Consider the following 21,013-nt stretch of genomic DNA (forward strand, 5'->3'; position numbering starts at 1 on the left):
AAAACAGGGATAGAGGTTGAAAAGAAAGGACAGCAGATTCAGGCACAATATTTGTAACAGTCCCGCTCCCATAAGTAACACCTTCACGCCACTCCTGCTTGAGTGGGCCCAGCGCACCCGGACAGGTCTCTCTCACCAACACAGCAGCCGGAGCACTGATCGAACTTCTTTAGGACAAGGCCTCTGCCACAGACCCTCCTAAATGAATGTCAGGGAGGCACCTCTGCCACAGGCCCTCTCTGATTACAGGTACGGAGGCAACCCTCCTTGACAGGACTACGCCTGGATCTTCCTCTTAACGTCGTCCAGGTACCGACTGACAGGGAATCAATCCTTCCATGTCTGGCTACCTTGATCCCCAATGGTTCGTCGAAGTCCTAATGGATTGCCAGTCTCTCACCAGCGCCCCTCAGACGGACTCCCCACCGAACAGTAGGCATGTGCAAAAGGGAAAAATTTGTTTTGTTTCGTTTTAATTCGTTATTTAATTAATTTCGTTAAGTTAGATTCGTTACATGTGTTAAATTCGTTTTCGGAATTTGTTCGTTTTCGACCGAATTTCGAAAAATCAGGTCGGATTCGAAAATATTTCGAGCGGATTCGATAATATTTCAATCAGATTCGAAAACAAAACAAATTCTATTTGAATCGAATCGAATTCGAAAACAATTTGATTCGAAAAAAAATTCGAATGAAAATTGAAAGCAAATTTGAATCAAAATCTAAAAAATATAAATCGATTTTTAAAAAAGAATACAATAAAATAGAATATAAAATAATAAAACAATAGAATGAAAATCAAAGAATAGTAAAGAACAGAATGGAATTTAATAGAATGTAATCAAATACAATAGAATATGACCTGGCTTCTTCTATCTATCTTCTATCTATCTTCCATTTTCTGAAATTCGAAATTCATATAGAATGAACTCAAATTCGAATAGAAAAATATTAGATGAGTAGAATAATAAAATATATATATATGTATATATGTATTACAAATTCGAATAGAAAAATATTAGAATAGAGCAGAAAAAAAATATATTTATATATATATATATGTATTTTATTATTCTACTCTTCTAATATTTTTCTATTCGAAAATTTGAGTTCATGCTATATGAATTTCGAATTTCAGAAAATGGAAGATAGATAGATAGACATTCTATTAAATTCCATTCTGTTCTTTACTATTCTTTGATTTTCATTCTATTGTTTTATTATTTTATATTCTATTTTATTGTATTCTTTTTTAGAAATCGATTTATATTTTTTAGATTTTGATTCAAATTTGCTTTCAATTTTCATTTGAATTTGTTTTTCGAATCGAATTGTTTTCGAATTTGATTCGAATAGAATTTGTTTTCGAATTCGAGTCGAATAGAATTTGTTTTCGAATTCGATCGAATTTCGTACGTTCGTTCGGTTTTGGTTAATTTGTTAATATTACAATTCGGGAATTCGTATGCGTCCGAATAATGAAAAATTTGTCCGAATTTCGATTCGGAACGAAACAAAATGCACATGCCTACCGAACAGCAGCACAGCATGGGATCCTCAGAAAGTGAGGGCCCAGTCAATCACTAGGTCCCTGCCACAGCTCAAACATTCCGGACCAACAAAGCTCCGGAACCCAGAACACCGCGTGGAACGCACGCCCCGGCCAGGTAGGCCATAATGCCGGGGCACGGTGATGTGGCCACCCTGAAGGTGGGTGCCACACTCGACGAAGAAGACCCAGAACCAATGACATCTGTCCCATAAATACCCTCCCCCAGCATGCACAGCGAGGCTCAATCCTCCTGATTGGCTGCTGGGGAAGAGCACCCAAATCTTGACTCCACTGCTGCTATCTACTGCACCGGGGTGGGAAGAGCACCCCAGCGCAACAGAATGAGCCCACAGTACAGCCAAGCTGAAACAAAGACCCTACTTAAACATTGTAATTGAAATCAGAGTCCTTACACTCTGATTACCCTTTAAATTTGCACAGCACCGGTACGTGGAAGTAACCCGGCGCTACAATACGTATTGCGGTCGGCAAGTGAGAGGTCAGAGGAGAAAGGCAAAGCTGAAACCTCCAACTGCTCATATAACCACTGGATTTGACTTACTAAAGGCAAATTGACTGTTCACTTAACAAGCGAAGTTGCACTTTGTAAGGAAGCGTCCTTGAGGGTTAGTGAATCATCCAATCATGTGCAAACAAATAACGTTTTTTTTTTATTTTCCTTGCACCTGATGTACCTAAGTATCCAGTTCCTAAGATTAGGTATTTTAGATGGCTATAACTAATAAATCTGCCTCCAAATGTATGTCAATATTAGTTTGCTACAGCTGGTGATATTCCAGCAATTATGTAGCTGACAGCATGTGTTGTCAACCTACAGCCAAGATCATTAGCAACCTGCTTGAATTACTTGTGGCATTATCTTTATCAGTGCTGTGATGCATGAGCAAACAGATGCAGAGCAGGTTCAAAATGTGTCACTAGAGGCATGCAAATCATTCTGTGAAATGAAAGTGAGTCCATTAACAGGAATGAATGGTGGAGTTAAAAGACTTGCAACTGTCCCTACAGTCCCCCTGGAAAGTGATGCTATTACAATGCCAATCAAATATACTTGCTTAGCTCCAGCATAGAAGAGAAGGAGAAATAAGAGAAAACAAATTAACAAGGGGAAACAAAGGACACAGGCAACACTGTAGCTTAGTATTTACAATATGTACAGTCTAGACAGCTCCTTTTTAAGGATTTCCTTTTTTTTTTATATATAAAGCTATAAGGTGGGATTTACATGTGATAGTACACAGGATGTGCAAGTAAGTATTTTCATACATACCGTAAATAAAATACACAGGCACTATAAATCTGGTTCAAAGTAGCTGAAACTCCAAAGGGGTGGTGCAAAAAAGATATGAATCATAACTATAAATTTATTAAATAATTACAGTGATTAGAAAAATCAAAGTGAATGGAGGCAATATGGACTTTCATGGTACAGTATAGACTTACACAAAGAATTTAGAAAAAGAGAAATGTATTATACAAAAAATATTTGGTTAAAAACATAGACAAGTTTATACTAAAAAAGAAACAGGGTGGGGGAGCCTCTATAAGTGTAGTATTAAAACAGTAACATTTATTGCACAAGATTAAAGATGCTTACAAGATTTAAGTCAAGCTCATCATATATATGTAGTCCTGGCCGTTCTACTGCGTCCCACAGGCTCCTTGCACGATCCGCGTAGCTGGGAAAGGTTCTGGTGTGATGTTGTACTGAATCGCTGTACATTCAGGAAAAACAGGAAATAGTCAGCTCCATGCTGCCCAGCTTGAACCGGAAGAGGAAATTATGTCACCAGCAGGGAGCGGGAGGAAGGGGTTAGGACTGTCTCTGTGAAAGGAAAGTTTATACTAAACACCAGATGGTACTCATTAGAGCAGGGGTCTTCAAACTATATCCCTCCAGTTGTTCAGGAACTACAATTCCCATCATGCCTAGTCTTGTCTGAATGTCAGAGTTTTACAATGCCTCATGGGATGTGTAGTTCTGCAACAGCTGGAGGGCCGTAGTTTGAGTATCCCTGCATTAGAGGCACCCAATTCTTTGCCACAATCTGGATAAAAGAAAGATCAAACAAATTCTGCAATATTTTCAACGGAAACAATTCTCCAGTTGCAAACTCTACATGTTTTGTGGCGACCCGCTTCCTCAGGAGTATACTTGTCAGGAAAATTATCTACAAGAAAAACATATAAAATAACCAACATGTAAAGAAATATAATAAACAGATAACGGAGATAGAACGGGTAACCAACCAGCATAGTGAGACGTCATATCTCTGTGACCTCAAGTATATATAAAGATCATAATACACCCCCTAGGGAACCACCCTCAAGTAGTATAGATACAGTTGTATGCAAAAGTTTAGGAACCCCTGACAATTTCCATGATTGTCATTTATAAATATTTGGGTGTTTGGATCAGCAATTTCATTTTGATCTATCAAATAACTGAAGGACACAGTAATATTTCAGTAGTGAAATGAGATTTATTGGATTAACAGAAAATGTGCAATATGCATCAAAACAAAATTAGACAAAAAAAATCACATCAATATTTAGTAGAACAGCCTAGACGCTTCCTATAGCCTTTAATGAGTGTCTGGGTTCTGGATGAATGTATTTTGGACCATTCGTCCTTACAAAACATCTCCAGTTCAGTTAGGTTTGATGGTTGCCAAGCATGAACAGCCCGCTTCAAATCACCCCACAGATATTCAATGATATTCAGGTCTGGGGACTGCGATGGCCATTCCAGAACATTGTACTTGTTCCTCTGCATAAATGCAGAGTAGATTTTGAGCAGTGTTTTGGGTCGTTGTCTTGTTGAAATATCCAGCCCCATCCCTATGAACATACCAGACTCGACAATCAACTCTCTACGCACAACACATAAATACAATTGGGACAACAAATCGATAACATACCTAGGGATCCAACTCACATTTCCTCCAACAAAAATGTATGATGCCAATTTCCCCACACTTTTAGGCCAAATATCCCGTGACTTATCACATATTCAAAAAACCAACTTATCCTGGGTTGGTAAAATAGCCGCTTTCAAGATGCAAACTCTACCTAAAATTCTATATCTCTTTAGATGCCTCCCCATACCAATTCCTGCTAAGTTCTTTAAACAACTAGACAGCAAACTTAGACAATTTATCTGGAACAAAAAAAAACCCAGAGTTGCTTTCTCGATCCTTACTACTAAAAAAAATTCCGGTGGAATGGGCCTCCCAGACATTAGAAATTATTATTTTGCTTCTATCTTAGATCAGATGAAACATTGGTTTAACCCAACAAATGACAAATTATGGGTAAACATTGAACGTCTAGCCACACACAATTTTGACCTCCCTTCTCTCGCAATAGCTAGCGCCATTATCCCCAAGATAACAATCCCCAACCTAATAAGCATTAAAACTACTTTATTCGCTTGGAAACACATTCTCTCAAAAACCAGACATGTAGAGAAAAAGGCTAAATTACATCTTCCCACAGAAGTCATTAATTATTGCAGAATCAGATTCTCTGTAAACGAGTGGATCAGTAATGGATATAATCTATACCAGAACCTACCCCCTAATGTTAAGAACATCATCGAGAATAAGATTGGTAAGTGTGCCCGACTGAAAGATTTCTCTCCCAGTAATTTGATCGAAATCCCTATGAACCTTTGGGAGTTCCTCTCTCCTCAGAAAAATGATAAAAATAAAGGTATATCTTTCTTCTACGATGTGTTATCCTCCCAACTCTTTACCAAAAACACAAATATGCTGAAATGGGAAAAGGATCAGGACCAAATTTTTTCCCCGACTCAGTGGATTAAAGCATTTCAAACAATAAGTAAGTCATCCTCTTGCATTGAACACTGGGATAATGCCCAAAAAATAATTAATAGATGGTACTTAACACCATACAAGTTATCCAAAATGTATCCAACAGCATCCGACATCTGTTGGAAATGTAACGAGCAAACGGGAAACCTCCTGCACACGCTTTGGAGTTGCAAGACTCTAAAAAGTTTTTGGAACTCTATCTCATCCTTTATCGCCAATCTTACGGGCAACCTTACCAAGCTTACTCCTACTAACGCATTATTAGGTATAGATCTAGACAAATACCCCACTTTGTATAGGACTATTGTCTTACATATTTTGATAGCCTCAAGAATTACAGTGGCCTCTCTATGGAAATCCGCAGACGCCCCAAACCTACCAATGGTCATCACCAGATTAAACACCCAAGCTCAATTAGAACTATTATTAGCCTATAAGAATGATTCTATAATCCCCTATCGTAGAAAATGGAAAATGTGGTTAACCCACCCGAAAGCTTCCAAATATTTAAAAGATTCCTTACTTTAATAATCTTCCTATAGTCTGAAGAATAACAGTATAAAATACTGAATCTTTGGTATAGATAATGACTAACGGCAGCCTTTATTTCAGTTTTCTCCATCCCTTCCCCCCCCTCCTTTATTTGTCTTTACTTTAGCTGTATAGGTGTACCACTGATCATCTTGGTGACTTCCCAGTCCTACAGTTTGTACCCAATTGGGGTAGACTGGCCTAGGTCGCTGAGTACCGTATTCTTTTTCTGTTAAATGTTTGCCTGTACATGGTGATTATACTACTCAAGTTGTATATTGAATGCAACTATCTCAAGTGTTGTAAATTGATAAACCCAATAAACATTTATTGATAAAAAAAAAGAAATATCCAGCCCCGGCGTAACTTAAACTTTGTGACTGATTGCTCAAAAGTATTCTCAAGAATCTGCTGATATTTAGTGGAATCCATGCGACACTCAACTTTAACCAGATTCCCAGTACCGGCACTGGCCACACAGCCCCACAGCATGATGGAACCTCCACCAAATTTTACTGTGGGTAACAAGTGTTTTTCTTGAAATTCTGTGTTCTTTTGCCACCATGGATAACACCCCTTGTTATGACCAAATAACTCAATCTTTGTTTCATCAGTCCACAGCACCTTATTTCAAATGTGCGTCTGCATACCTCAAGCGACTCTGTAGCGACTCTGTAGCGTGTGTGCAGAAAAGGCTTCTTTTGCATCACTCTCCCATACAGCTTCTCCCTGTGCAAAGTGCGCGGAATTGTTGAAGGACGCACAGTGACACCATCTACAGCAAGTTGATGTTGTCGGTCTTTGGAGGTGGTCCGTGAGTTGTTTTTGACCGTTCTCACCATCCTTCGCCTTTGCCTCTCCAATATTTTATGTGGCCTGCCACTTCAGGCCTTAACAAGAACTGTGCCGGTGGTCTTCCATTTCCTTACTATGTTCCTCACAGTGGACACTGACAGCTTATATCTCTGTGATAACTTTTTGTAGCCTTCCTCTAAACCAGTGGTTCTCAACCTTTCTAGTGCTGTGACCCCTTGATAAAATTTGCCAAGTTGTGGGGACCCCTAACAGTAAAATTATTTTCATAGTGTGGGTTGTGTCAGCACCCAAGGCAAGGCAAGTAATTTGCACCCCTAACCCACAAACATTTAGCGCTCCCTGAGTCCCTTCCACTCCACATTTTAGGATGTACCACTCTTTCTTTGTTCTCCTTTCTTTCCCCTTTATCTCTCTATCCTAATTTATTGTTCCCCCCCCCCTCTCTCTCTCTAACCATCTTTCACTCCCTTTTTCTTTGTTCCTCCCCCTCTATCCTCTCCCTTCCATGTATTCTCTATTTGTATTCCTTCCCTTACTCCTTGTTGAGGGGGTAGGGGGAATGGGAAGAGTAGCAATGCTGAGGGAGTTCTGATCATCCTATTTAGGTGTTCTTGATAAAATTTGCAATCGTGGTATTTAATGCCCCTTTAAGACCCTCCTAATGTTCGTGAAATTTGACTGACCACACCCACTATTTGATGTGATTTGGAGGGTGTGTGTGGGTGGAGAGGTTTTGGGGGATCGTGGTTGAGTTCCAGACCCTGTTGTTTGAGAACAATAGCCCTGATAACAATCAATGGAAAAACATTTCGATCTAAAAAAAAGATGTTATAAAAGAAAAAAACAAAAGAACAGAGGAAACAAAGGGGGGGGGCGGTGTAAATACACACCTATAACATCTTCACAGAAGTATAAAGCAACGCGGGGAATGGAAATTGTCCAGGAGGGCACTGTAGGGTAAATAATTGTTGCCTAAGATCAGAGCAGAAATTCTATATGGCGACATACATCAGAGAGCACAACCATCAGCGTTAATGCTATAAGTCATATACATCAGAAACACCTAATGTATGACTGCAAAAACAATTACCTATTCAAGGAAATGCGCGTGGATGGAGTCACGATTTATTTCTTTATACTAAGGTTGCAGGTACAGTGAAAAACAAAAAAAAAATTACAAACATGTTATACTTACCGGCCCTGTGAAATAGTTTTGCAATTGTTTTGCACAGTGCAACCCTGATCTCCTCTTCTTGGGTCCCTTGACAGCGCTTCTAACTTTGCCAAGCACCCTCATAGCAAGCTATGGGGGCACACACGTGTGCTCATAATAACTGTGTAGTGAATACTCACACACTGTCACTTTAAATAGGATACAATATTAAGGAGTGGCTGGCTGCTGCAGACACCTGCTAGCTTATTGGTAGCTAATGTAATTGTTATTTATATAGACGCTGCTGTAATAGTTGTAAAAAAATATTCTATACAACAATACTAACTTAATATTGGTGTGCAAATAATGTTAACAACGGTGATGCAAATAATGTGCAATGACGCAAATAAATAACTAAAACTCAGAAAATCATATGATAATACAATCCATAACACTTAAAGTGCTAAAAACAGTGCAATACAATATTATAAGAAGAAGGTGCAAATACCACAAATAAATATATAAAAAATGAAGGCATTCCTTTCTCAATGTTCAGTGATTAGAATGGAACAATAGTATATCATTGTGAATTGTAAGCATAACCAGTGCAAAATAAGGGGGGGGGGGTGGTGAGTAATCAAATGGTGCTCTTGAGGTCCTTTAAAAGAATGGTGTATCCCTTCACCATGCAGGTAAGTGAATAAATCAGCGGTATCTCCTGTTTTCAGTGTTGTGACACCTCTATGCTCACTGGCCTCTCACCTCACTGCTGTGAGGTTACAGCATATAACAGTAGTCTCAATCTGGTGGTCCGTGTATCTCTACTTGCCTCTAGGGGTCCTCTAGTGCTCCTCCCTGGCTAAATGGATCTCTATGGTAAGTAAGTCTCCTCTAAGTGATCATGGGTATTCTCCCTTGATATCCTCTGGGATTATTTTCATGTATAAAGAGACTCTCTATGGTGTCATAACGTTTTATAAGGTTTATTCAAGTTAAACATGGTTTTACTCACATTAACACAAAGTAACAGTGCATGTACTCCACGAGTGCCAAACTTGTAATACCTCCGGCATCACTTCTGTGACACCGCTCACGCCCTATGCATTACGTCATGCCCAGAGACTTCATCAGGGGATGAGAAAAGAGAGAAATGGAGTATAACTGAAAGGGAAAATAATGTAAGGGGAAAAAGGAGGTATAAGTAGAATTCTGATCTTAAGTTCTTTCCATAGATTGGCTGGGCCATTCTAGCAGATTTATTTTCTTTTGTTGAAACCAATTAAAGAGTTTCCTTTGCTTTGTGTTTGGGATCATTGTCTTGCTGAAATGTCTATCCTTGTTTCATCTTCATCATCGTGGTAGATGGCAGCAGATTTTTATCAAGAATGTCTTGGTACATTTTACCATTCATCCTCCCTTCAATGATTTGAAGTTTGTCAGTACCGAATGCTGAAAAACAGCCCGCACCATGATGTTCTTATCTCCAGACTTCACTGTTGGCATGGTGTTTTTGGGGTTATGTGCAGTGCCATTTGACCTCCAAACATGGTGTGTATTATGAAGCAGAGAAGAAGGAGCTTCTAAGTACAGTAATAAAACACTCTAATGACAAGAAAAGGTTAAAAACACTTACAAGATAGATGTGAAAAATAGGCATATCAATAAATCCATAACATCCAGGTGGAAGTTCCAGCCAACTAGCAGTGGGAAACACTGTGTCTCTGATCCAAGATGAAGAGCTGTGCTGTCAGGACCAGCATGGACTCCAGGCAACCAGAATTACATCAGTATGACTAAGGCCTTATAGGCTGAAATGCGTCAACTGACTTCATCTGCGTTTGTCCACTGTGTCTTTTCAATAAAATGAAGACATTTTAAGAGCAACAACCAGAGTGTGGATAGTTTTTTTCTACATTACTCTACTCAGCCAGCGCCAGTGTGGATCAAGCACCTGGGAGCTCTGCTATCTATGTGTCATATGGGTAGTAGCACTGACTTTTCTGTTTATACATCAGAGTGGACGGCTGGAACTTCCACCTGCAGCTGTCTTTACTCCCAGGAGGCATCCCACTGGACGTTATAGATTTATTGTATATGTATTCTAAATAAATAAATTAATAAAATAGTGGCGCTGATTTCACAAAATTATTGTGAGACAACTACAAAAACAACAATAATAAATAATGAATCCACTGAAACCCAGTGAGAGTGACAACTGAAAAAAAATAAAAATTTAAAGCACAAAATTAAATAAAAAACTCAGTGTATAATATGGTGAAACAAAGTTCAATTCAAGTCCATAAACAGTGATAAACTTCAAGTGATTAAACTTGGTGATCAAATCTTCTTATGAAACAAGTATGTATATCTTCTTCCACCACACCGCTTGTGACTGTGATTCCACTCCCCTTAAGAACTAGTGTTTTTTTCTCTCCCCTTTCTTTCCCTATCTGAATGGTACAGCCCTGCTTAGGGAAGCGCGCTGGAGGTTTGCTGGCCCCGCCCCTCCTTTGTGTGGATCGGCTTGCGAGCCCCTGTATGTATGGGCCCTGGTCTGACCTGTCACTGCCTCCGTGCATGCTGTGCGGAGGCGCGTGTCATTGGTGGGAGGACCCCGCGTCTCGTACGTCCCCGCCCTCGTCACTGCCCTACCCAGGGAGATGACGTTACGTCGTGCCCTTCTGTGCACATGCACGCTACGGACGTGGCTGCGCACGCTCTGCAGACCTGGCTGACTGGTCAGTCGGGGTTATGCAGGGACACGGCTACATCGCCGTGATTTGGGCAATTTTAAAATGACGTCATTATCGCTGCGACGGAGACGCCGACATGCAGGTGGGTCTTCTCCCACTCCACCTGTTACTAACCAGCCCTTAGTGGACTATATATAGACCAGGTAAGCAGCTGTTCAGTGTACTGGCGCTACTCTGTTACCAGGGACACACTCAGCTATACACTGTACTGCAACACTAAGGTAAGGCGATTTCCTAGGATATCTACAAGCTGTGGGCTAATGCTTTGCTACAGATTTGTAGTTTCTATATTTACCACCTCAACCTTTGTTTACCCCAGTCTTATTTTATACATATTTGTTTTATATCCTTTAGGACTTTAACGCCTTTGCCTATTATCCTTTCCATACCCATGGACTAAGGTCAGTTAGGTAGGCGATTATTTAGACAGATTTACCCATCTGTTTTTCTATGTCCGATTAATACACTGTATGCACTAGCTGGGTGTGTGAACATATACCTGGATCAGATTCATTGTTCGTTGCTTACCAGCAATCAACTGCCATACCACCGCATGCAATTTAGTTCTGCTTTTTCTTTATGGTAAGTCGCTTTCCCCCCCCCCCCTACCTCCCCCCCTTCTCCCGTTTCTACAAACCTGAAACTCCTGACTATGTTTTTATGAAATTATTTTTGACATTGGTATACTGAAAATTATGATTTATACCTTCACAATACCATCCACAGATTATACTCTCCTATCTGGTTGAAACAATTTCCTTGTGAATTATAATCAGTGATAGGCCAATAAAAGACCGTTCGTTGATTACCACCAACGCGGGATACCCCTTGTAAGTTATTTTCAACCTTTATAGGACTTTCCTGATTGTTCTATCACGCACTTTTATAGCTTATGCACATACCCTCAATATAAGAACCCCCACATGATATGATTCTTTTCCCCCCCCCTCCCCTTTTTCCCCCCTTTTTTTTTCTTCTTCTTCTTCTTCTTCTTCTTCTTCTTCTTCTTCTTCTTCTTCTTCTTTTTCTTTTCCTTTTCTTTTCTTTTTTCTTCCTTTTATGGAATTCCCCCCTTTTATATGGAAGTCTCAGGGGGAGGGCTCTCTCTCTGCGTGCTTCGTTGCGCATTGCTGCATTGAGATAACATGTTTATAGTTCTTTATCTGGCTGTCCACCATGCAATCTCTGCAGCATGGGTGGACATCTATATGTACTTCTGTTGTAATATATCTTTATTGTTTTTCTTAAAATTTCTTAAAATGTAATGTTTTTCTGCTTTGTGATTTACATATACCTGTAGACTGATGCTGTTTCTTGTATATGTTTTATTAGAATGAAATATCTATGCTCCTGAGGAAGCGCTAATTCCATAAGCGCGCAACATGTCGAGCAAATCCTCCTAGTCCTCTGGACAACCATCTGGTCACTTGTGATATAACGTTTTTTATAATTATGCTTTTTATTTTAAGCCTTTTATGTTAGAACTATACAATGTATGTGAACCGTGTGTGGTAAACCAGTTGTCAATTGAACTTCACTTTGTGATTTTTTATTTATAACGGTTTCTATGATATTTCTATATCTATAATAAATTTTTCTAGTTTTCTACAATTTTTGTATCGTGTGCCTTCAAAGCCCAACTCACTAGTCCTTAGTTCAATTCTACAATATCGGGGCGGTGGCACATTTAATACCGGTGCATCCGTATTATCACCTTACGCTTGATGCACACCAAATTAGATTTTTTTTTTTCCCCCTTAAGAAATACACTCACCAAATGTATTTGCCCTGCACTCTCATGCCTGGCAAACAATGCTTTAAACCCTACCGGGTTAATCAAACTTCCGATATTTGACCGTGCTCATAGATGAGGATAGCTCCACATGAAAATGAAAAAGAGTGCCTCCAATAGTGTAATAACGTAAAACAATTTATTTAAAAACGATGTACAAAATCTTCAACCATTGAACTCACATCTCATAAAACATAAAAGGCATCAAAGGTAAAAACGGTCAGTGGAGGCTGGTGACATTTTAGGATGGGGGGCGCAAGACCCCGCCCCTCCACATTTGGTCTCTCCCACTTCTCATAAGCCACACCCACTATAGATTACACCCACTCCGTCCCCTGTATTCCACTTGCTTCCACTCATAGAGTCAGGAGTATACAGCTCAGCATCACAGCACAGAGTATATAGCCCCAGCATCACAAATCATGGTATATAGCGCAGCCTTACAGATTGGCGCAAACAAACTAAAAAATTACACTGTTAGTTATGAAGGACTCTAAATGGGCATGAGATTATCAGAGACTGCGGACATACTGCACGAGATTACCAGAGACTGCGGACATACTGCATGAGATTACCAGAGACTGCGGACATACTGCACAAGATTACCAGAGACTTCGGACATACTGCACAAGATTACCAGAGACTGTGCACATACTGCACAAGATTACCAGAGACTGCGCACATACTGCACAAAATTACCAGATACTGCAGACATACTGCACAAGATTACCAGAGACTGCGGACATACTGCACAAGATTACCAGAGACTGCGGACATACTGCACAAGATTACCAGAGACTGCGGACATATTGCACAAGATTGCCAGAGACTGTGGTCATACTGCACAAGATTACCAGAGACTGCAGACATACTGCATTACTTGTCCTGCGACTTGGGACTTCAACGTTGCATGACAAGTCATACCCCATGATTTCCAATGAGAACCATTCATATCTGTGCGAATTCAAGTCAAAGTAGTCCCTGCATTACTTTGGTCGCACTTTGATGCAACTTGAGGTCCATAGACCTCCAGAATACACAGACATTGCTTTAAGTCGCATCAAACTTTCAGACTGTGTTAGCCTGAAAGTCGCAAGATTCTGCCACAATTTTTTGCTGCGATTTTGCAGTGACTTGAAGCAATGCCTGTGTATTCTGGAGGTCTATGGACCTCAAGTCACATCAAAGTGGGACAAAAGTAATGCAGGGACTACTTCGAAGTCGCTGTGACTTGAAGTTGCACAGATATGAATGGTTCTCATCAGGTCCGACTTATCCTGCAACTTTCCAGTCCCAAGTCGCTATTTCCACCAATTAAATATAAAAAACGATTGAATAAGCGCGGGGGGGGGGGGGGAAGGGGCTTCATTCCTGCCGCTATGTCCACTAATTAAATAAAAACAAAAACATTTGAATAAGCGGGGGGGGGGGGTTTGATTTCCCTTCCTGCCGCTATTTCCACCAATTAGATAAAAAAAACATTTCAATAAGCCGCTATTTTCGCCCAATGTTAAATATTTTTTTTTTCAACAAGCCCAGGATGGGGAGCTGGCCACTATTTCCACTGATTAAAAAAAAAAAAAATAAGCTGGGGGGGGAGCTTGCCGTTACAGACGCTATTTCCACCGTTTAAGTAAAAAAAAACATTTGAATAAGCGGGGGGAGGGGGGGGGGGCGTTACGGACAGTATTTTCGCACAATGTTAAATAAAACCTGTTCAACAGTTCCAGGCGCACTGAGCTCGAGAGTCCCAACGTCACTTCCTGTTCTTCCTGTGACGTTGGGACTAGCACAGAGACGTGCGGGTGCACACAGAAAGTGTGCACCCGCCGAGCCATAACAATACAGTCCATCGCGCCGGAAGCAAGTGGCGTGCTGGAGAGCGGAACAAAGGCATTTTTTTTGCTGCCAATGGAGCTCCTCATCTGCAATCCTGTGATTGCACAGACGTGGCGCTACCCACACGGCACTGTGCCCGGCGCTCGGACACAGGGCACCTAAGGACCTTTTTTGGATTTTTTTTCTAGATTTTTTTTTCTGACTGGGGGAGGGGGGCGGCGCCCGGGCGCCCTCTATGGATGGGCCGCCACTGCTCCCGTTATTGAGCTGTAGTGGTATATTGTGGTCACGGCGGACCTGCGATAAACCTCTATGTCTATGTGGATCATTTAGTCTAGGGGCATGCGACTAATTGACCAACTGTTATAGATTTATTGATATGCCTGTTTTTCACTTCTATGTTGTAAGTGTTCCTTGTTATTAACAAAGAGTGTTTTATTACTGCACTTAGAAGCACATTCATCTATGCTTTGTTTTTCCTACAGTGTTCTTCCCTCTTCTGAATTGCTGCTGTGGTGCATTAATCACATTTCAAGAGCCAGTCATGTACTGTTTGGTAAATTATCCTTGTTATCCACGCCCTATTCTTCACTCTCCTTATGGTGTGTATTATGGCATCCAAAGAGTTCAAACATTCAGAAGTTTGGAAATCCATCTGTAACCAATGCCATCTGTATGTTTTGCAACAATAAGGTTGCATAGATCTTGAGAGAGCTCTTTGCTTTTACCCATCATGACATGTTTATTGTATGACACCTTGGTAATGAGAAGCACTTTTTATAGGCCATTAGTTGAGACTGAACCAGCTGATACTAATTTGCACTGACAAGGAGCAGGATTGCTTTCTTTTTACTGATAGATTTCAGCTGGTGTCTTGGCTTTCCATGCCCTTTTGCACTTCCCTTTCTTCATGTGTTTCATACTTTTTCCCTGTGTCATTCCATTTTATTACCCATAACTTAATTTCTAAACGTATTTGTTTTGGTTTCTTTGTATGTTTGGATTGCTTGAGTTGTTCTCAACATGTAATGAAAATTTCTATAGCACCTTTAGAAATATATTTACCTAGAAAAATGGTGACTTATTTTACCCTCTGTATGTTGCAAAATCCGTGGACCAAAATGTTTTAATCTGCGGGAAGTCCAAGCAAATATGTAAGTAAGAACCCTTCTCACAACCACAGCACCAGAATGTAGCAGGAGTGGATGAGAACACTCAGTGGAGAGTCAGTGGGTCCCTATACCATCGTGAAATTATCTTGAGTCATGAGTAAATAGGAAGGAAGTCCACCAGTCAGCACCCGAAAATTCACAACCAAGTTCAGTGGACCAAGCCCTGGAGGAGTTTATAGAAGGTAGACAGTATATGTCAAGGTATCTTGATAAGAGAGCACAGCCTCTCCAATTCAGCAAACAAATGCCTTGTGTGGTCGGATGAACACAGTCTCCTATAGAAAGCTGATAAGAGAGAATTAGTTAGCCAATCTCTCATGGGATGGATGAAACAGAACTTCCAGCAAGAGATTAAAAAAAATAATTGGCCGATCTTTGGTAGGGGACAAACTTTATACATTTTATAGAGTAGTTTGTGGAGAATGACCATCTTTAAGGTAGGTAGGGAGACCGCCGCTCCAGGTGAGCACAGGCAGGTAATCAATGTCCACTCAGGAATCACACGGGTGCTGGCAATGCATAGAATTAAGCAGGTGGGAGAATGGATGGACAGCCGCACTCCAAAAAGTCTTGTTGAAAAAAGACGTGCTGTTTATTGTAAAAAGGAAAAAATGCACAGCACACAACAGCATACAGTGGGATAGACAGCTGACGCGTTTCGCATTAACAACTAATGCTTAGTCATAGCCCATCTTTAAGGTGTTGATCCTGCCAAGCCAAGGAAGGGAAAAGGAGCTCCACACCTCCAAACTCTTTGCGGATCTTTGTCAAGAGAGGGACAAAGTTAAGCACATAGAGATCTGAGAGATTGGCTGGGACCACAATACTCACCGTGCCTCTCAGTTTCCACTGGAATGGAAAATTTGAGCGAAGCTGGGCCATGAAGGTGGAGCAGGGGTTGGGGGCTATTTAATGCCTCAGCATTGGACATGTTTCGTTTAAAATTACTAAAGGTTCTGAACATTTGAAATTCTTGTAAGAGAGTGGGCATGGAAATATGGGGTTGCTGAATATAAAGAAGGGGATCCTCCAGATATAGAGAGATTATATGGTGCATTAACGTGGTCTGTATACCAGTAATATGGAGCCTCTGCCAAATGTTCTATAACAATAACAAAAGGGGGGGGGGCAGCACACTGTTAGGTTAAGGATTTTAGGTTAGGTTTACCATTTTATAGTACAGATGCAGAGGGATGGGAAAAAGGGATATGATTTTAGCAATAAAATTGCGGCCTTGGCCTATTTGCTCGAAGGACAGGATCCCCCTGCACACTCTGTCAAAGGCCTTTGACAGAGTGTATTTTTTACTTACTGCTATAAAACATATCCAATTAAAAATGTAAAAAAAACACATTTCTTCATAAAATTTAGGCCAATATGTATTCTGCTACATATTTTAAGTAAAAAAAAAATCCCAATAAGTGTATATTGATTGGTTTATGCAAACATTATAGCGTCTACAAACTATGGTATACCGGTATATACTGGAATTTGTTTTCTTTATTTATACTAGTAATGGCGTGGATCAGCGACTTATAGTGGGACACTGACACTTTGTGGGAACCAGTAACACTAATTCAGTGATCAGTGCTAAAAATATTCACTGTCACTGTACTAATGACACTGGCTGGGAAGGGGTTAACATCTATGGCGATCAACAAATTAAATGTATGCCTAACCGTACTTGGTGTGTTTACTGTGAGGTACTTTTACTAAGAGATGTGCTGGTTTTTACTCTCTGTTTTGCAGGGAATAAAAGGAGGAAGACAGGACAGAGCTCTGTCAATGTAAACAAAACAGAGCTCTGTCTTGTGTGTTGACAAGACAGAGCTCTGTTTTGTTTACATTGACAGAGCTCTGTCCTGTCTTCCTCCTCAACGATCCAGAGGTGCCGGCAGTCAATCATTAGTCTGCATCTGCTGGTAGTCTTGTGCTGTGACTAATCACAGCACAGCTGGTGCGCGCCCCCTACCTGGAATTTCTGGATCACGTACTAGATAAGTGATCCGGCACAGGAGAGCCACTCTGCCACTCTGCCGCTGTACTTCTATGTGAGGCAGTCAGCAAGCAGTTAAAAATACACAAGATTATTTGACCTTCAAGCTAGTCAAAATATAGCCAAGATTTACCAAAAGGCAGCTTTTAGACTTTTAGGGGTAGCTCCACATACATCTGCGCCGGGCGCAGCGTATGTAAGATACGCTACGACGCTGTAATTTACTTGGTTTGGTTTGAATCTTGAAAGAATTTGCGCCGTAAGTTACGGCGGCGTAGTGTATCTCTTGCGGCGTAAGGGCGCGGAATTCAAATTCGGTGGGTAGGGGGCGTGTTTCATTTAAATGAAGCGCGTCCCCGCGCCGAACAAACTGCGCATGCGCTGTCCCTAAAATATCCCAGGGTGCATTGCTCCAAATGACGTCGCTAGGACGTCATTTTTTTTCGACGTGAACGTAAATTGCGTCCAGCCCCATTCACGGACGACTTACGCAAACGACGTAAAAAATTCAAAATGCGAGGCGGGAACGACGGCCATACTTAACATTGAGTACGCCACCATATAGCAGCTTTAACTATACGCCGGAAAAAGCCGAACGGAAACGACGTAAACAAATGCGACGCCCGGTCGTACGTTCGTGGATCGTCGGAAATAGCTAATTTGCATACTCAACGCGGATTTCGAAGGAAACGCCACCTAGCGGCCGCCGAAAAATTGCATCTAAGATCCGACGACGCACGAAGACGTACGCCTGTCGGATGTAGCCGAGATGCCGTCGTATCTTGTTTTGAGGATTCAAAACAAAGATACGACGCAGGAATTTTGAAATTACGCTGGTGTATCAATAGATACGCCGGCGTAATTTCTTTGTGGATCTGCCCCTTAGTGTTCCAACCACTATGATTACATGTATGATAGGTATGATAACCAGCATGATAAGCTAAAACAAAACAGAAGCACTTTGCAGTGTGTTTTTACTGTAATCGTAAAATGCAAAGTGCCACTATAAAATCCAATTAGGTGACTGTATAAATAACACCATACTTAATCAAAGGCATATAATCCTTAGTAGTCGGCACCAGCCTTTATTAAGGTGACTCCCTACACATTGGGGTTGCTTCACTAAACCTGGAGAATGCAAAATCTGGTGCAGCTCTGCACAGAAACCAGAAATCAGCTTCCAGTTTTGTTTTGTCAAAGTTTATTTGAACAAACTGAAGTTAGAAGCGGATTTGCTACCCTGCACAGCTGCTCCAGATCTTGCACTCCCCGGTTTTAGTAAATCAACCCCTCTGTGTCACATTAAACAAACATTAAACAGTCAACATGGTAACATAAAGCAAGCCCCTTCTTATGTGTTTTTTTCAAACGGACTTAATCATTGGCGCTATTTAATTCAGCTCAAAAAAGTAGCTGAATGAGTGCTACTGAATGTACACTGCTCAAAAAAATGAAAGGGACACTTTGAAAACATATTAGATCTCAACGGGGAAAAATCTCTTACTGGATGTCTATACTGATATGAACTGGGTAATGTGTTAGAAATGAAAGGATGGCACATCATTTGATGGAAATGAAAATTATCCACCTACAGAGGGCTGAATTCAAAGACACCCCGAAATTCAAAGTGAAAAGATTATGCAGCAAGCTAGTCCATTTTGCTGACATTTCATTGCAACAGCTGAAAATGGTCCTCAGTAGTTTGTATGGCCCCCAAGTGCTTGTATGCATCCCTGACAACATCAGGGCATGCTTCTAATCAGACGGTGGATGGTGTCCTGGGGTATTTCCTCCCAGATCTGGACCAGAGCATCACTGATCTCCTGAACAGACTGAGGTGCAACCTGGTGGGACCGAATGGACTGAAACATAATGTCCCAGAGGTGTTCTTTTGGATTTAGGTCAGGTGAGTGTGGGGCCATTCAATGGTATCAATTTCTTCATCCTCCAGGAACTGGCTGCATGCTCTCCCCACATGAGCCCGGGCATTGTCGTTCACCAGGAGGGACCCAGGATCCACTGCACCAGCGTAGGGTCTGACAATGGGTCCAAGGATTTCTATTACTCTATTGAGGAAGATATGAATATTGAAGCAACACCAATATATTGTAGATACTGGCTAGACAGTGTTCACATGCATCCACAAAGGTCAACAAGTTTTGTGGATAGCCCTCTTCTTCAGGACTAGGACATATCTTCAAGCAATGGTCATCTACTGAATTCACAATACATTTTAGACATAATATTTCAAATATCTATAAATAATGCGCACACCAACTTATCTGTAAGTAAGTGCTTAATTACAGATATTATGACATGAATGTACAAACAAGGGGCTTTCGTGATATCTATGGTGTCATCTCAGAGTTCCCATTACCCCCAAAGGGACTACTGGGTCCAGATTTTGAGGCCCATGCAAGATTACACAGAGGGTAAGGGGGGGGGGGCGATCATCCCAATTGGGGATGACATCAGGATTTGTGCCAGAGGAAGAGAACAAAAAAGCCTCCAGGGCCTATGGGAAGATTCCAGGGTACAAAACTGACAATTTTTTTAATTCAACCCCTATGCTTTTTCCAAATCCGAAAAAGGCAAAGAAATGCAAAGAAAAAAAATCTCTAAAGATACTAGGAATTTATTATCCTAAAGTAAGGACAAATGTAATTTAGACATACATAGTTGCATTAAAAAGACCCCAACTAGATCAAACCAGAAAAATATAAACATACTGTATGTCAACCTATGGCATACAGAGCAGGGATAATCCGATGTAACACCTCCTCAGATTAACCAAGACTATATAATAAAAGAGAGGAGACATCAATCCACAAACGATGTCCTGAGAAGGAAGAGAAAAACCTTAACCTAAATCCCTCTATATCTACCACAGGGGTTACCTCAAAAAAGATGCCTGCCCTCCACGTGTGCCATGTGTCCATCAGCCTACACACATATCTCCACCATTGCCTGGCCTTATATACCCCCAGGTCTCCCAGGGAGCCACTCACCTTTTTAAAAATAGGTGCGCCTGCCAATCAGAAGGGCATTACATATTGTGGTAGGGGAAGACACCGCCCCGTACAGAAAAATGAATACCTCAAAGAAATGGGATTTTAAGGGCAATGAAAATAATATACAAAAAAGTATAGGTAAGTATAGAAAAATATAATATTTAATTTACAAAAAAGTTATGCAAAAGGTTTTACAATTGTAACAATCGCTGTAACAAATAGGTTTGCATAATGTGTGGACCATGCAGATCCTGAATAAAAACATATACAAAAAATGACAGTACATAAATGCAGAAGATGAATGATGTATTGAACCTCGAAAACCCAATGAGGGTCAAGGGAAAATGCAGAAGACTGTTTTATTTTGACGCGTTTCGACTAGTGAGTTTACACTCGATGTCTTCATCAGGAAAAAGAAAACAGTGTTCCTGCAATTAAGAACAAACAGACAAATAATATATGTACTTGGTACACCGCCCCGTACTTCCCACTAGCCTTGCTCCAAGTATCCTAATGCACCAGCGATTGGGCACAACACAAG

General features: G+C 40.8%; 1 long non-coding RNA gene across 1 annotated transcript; it reads left to right on the forward strand.

The window, feature by feature from the left end:
- Positions 1-10,332: 10,332 nt before the first annotated feature.
- Positions 10,333-12,023, forward strand: LOC120935401. The gene is made up of 3 exons (XR_005748459.1): positions 10,333-11,244; positions 11,389-11,492; positions 11,995-12,023. It is a non-coding gene; the product is annotated as an uncharacterized LOC120935401 (long non-coding RNA).
- Positions 12,024-21,013: the final 8,990 nt, after the last annotated feature.

Source organism: Rana temporaria, chromosome 4, assembly GCF_905171775.1.
Source record: "Rana temporaria chromosome 4, aRanTem1.1, whole genome shotgun sequence".
Taxonomy (NCBI): domain Eukaryota; kingdom Metazoa; phylum Chordata; class Amphibia; order Anura; family Ranidae; genus Rana; species Rana temporaria.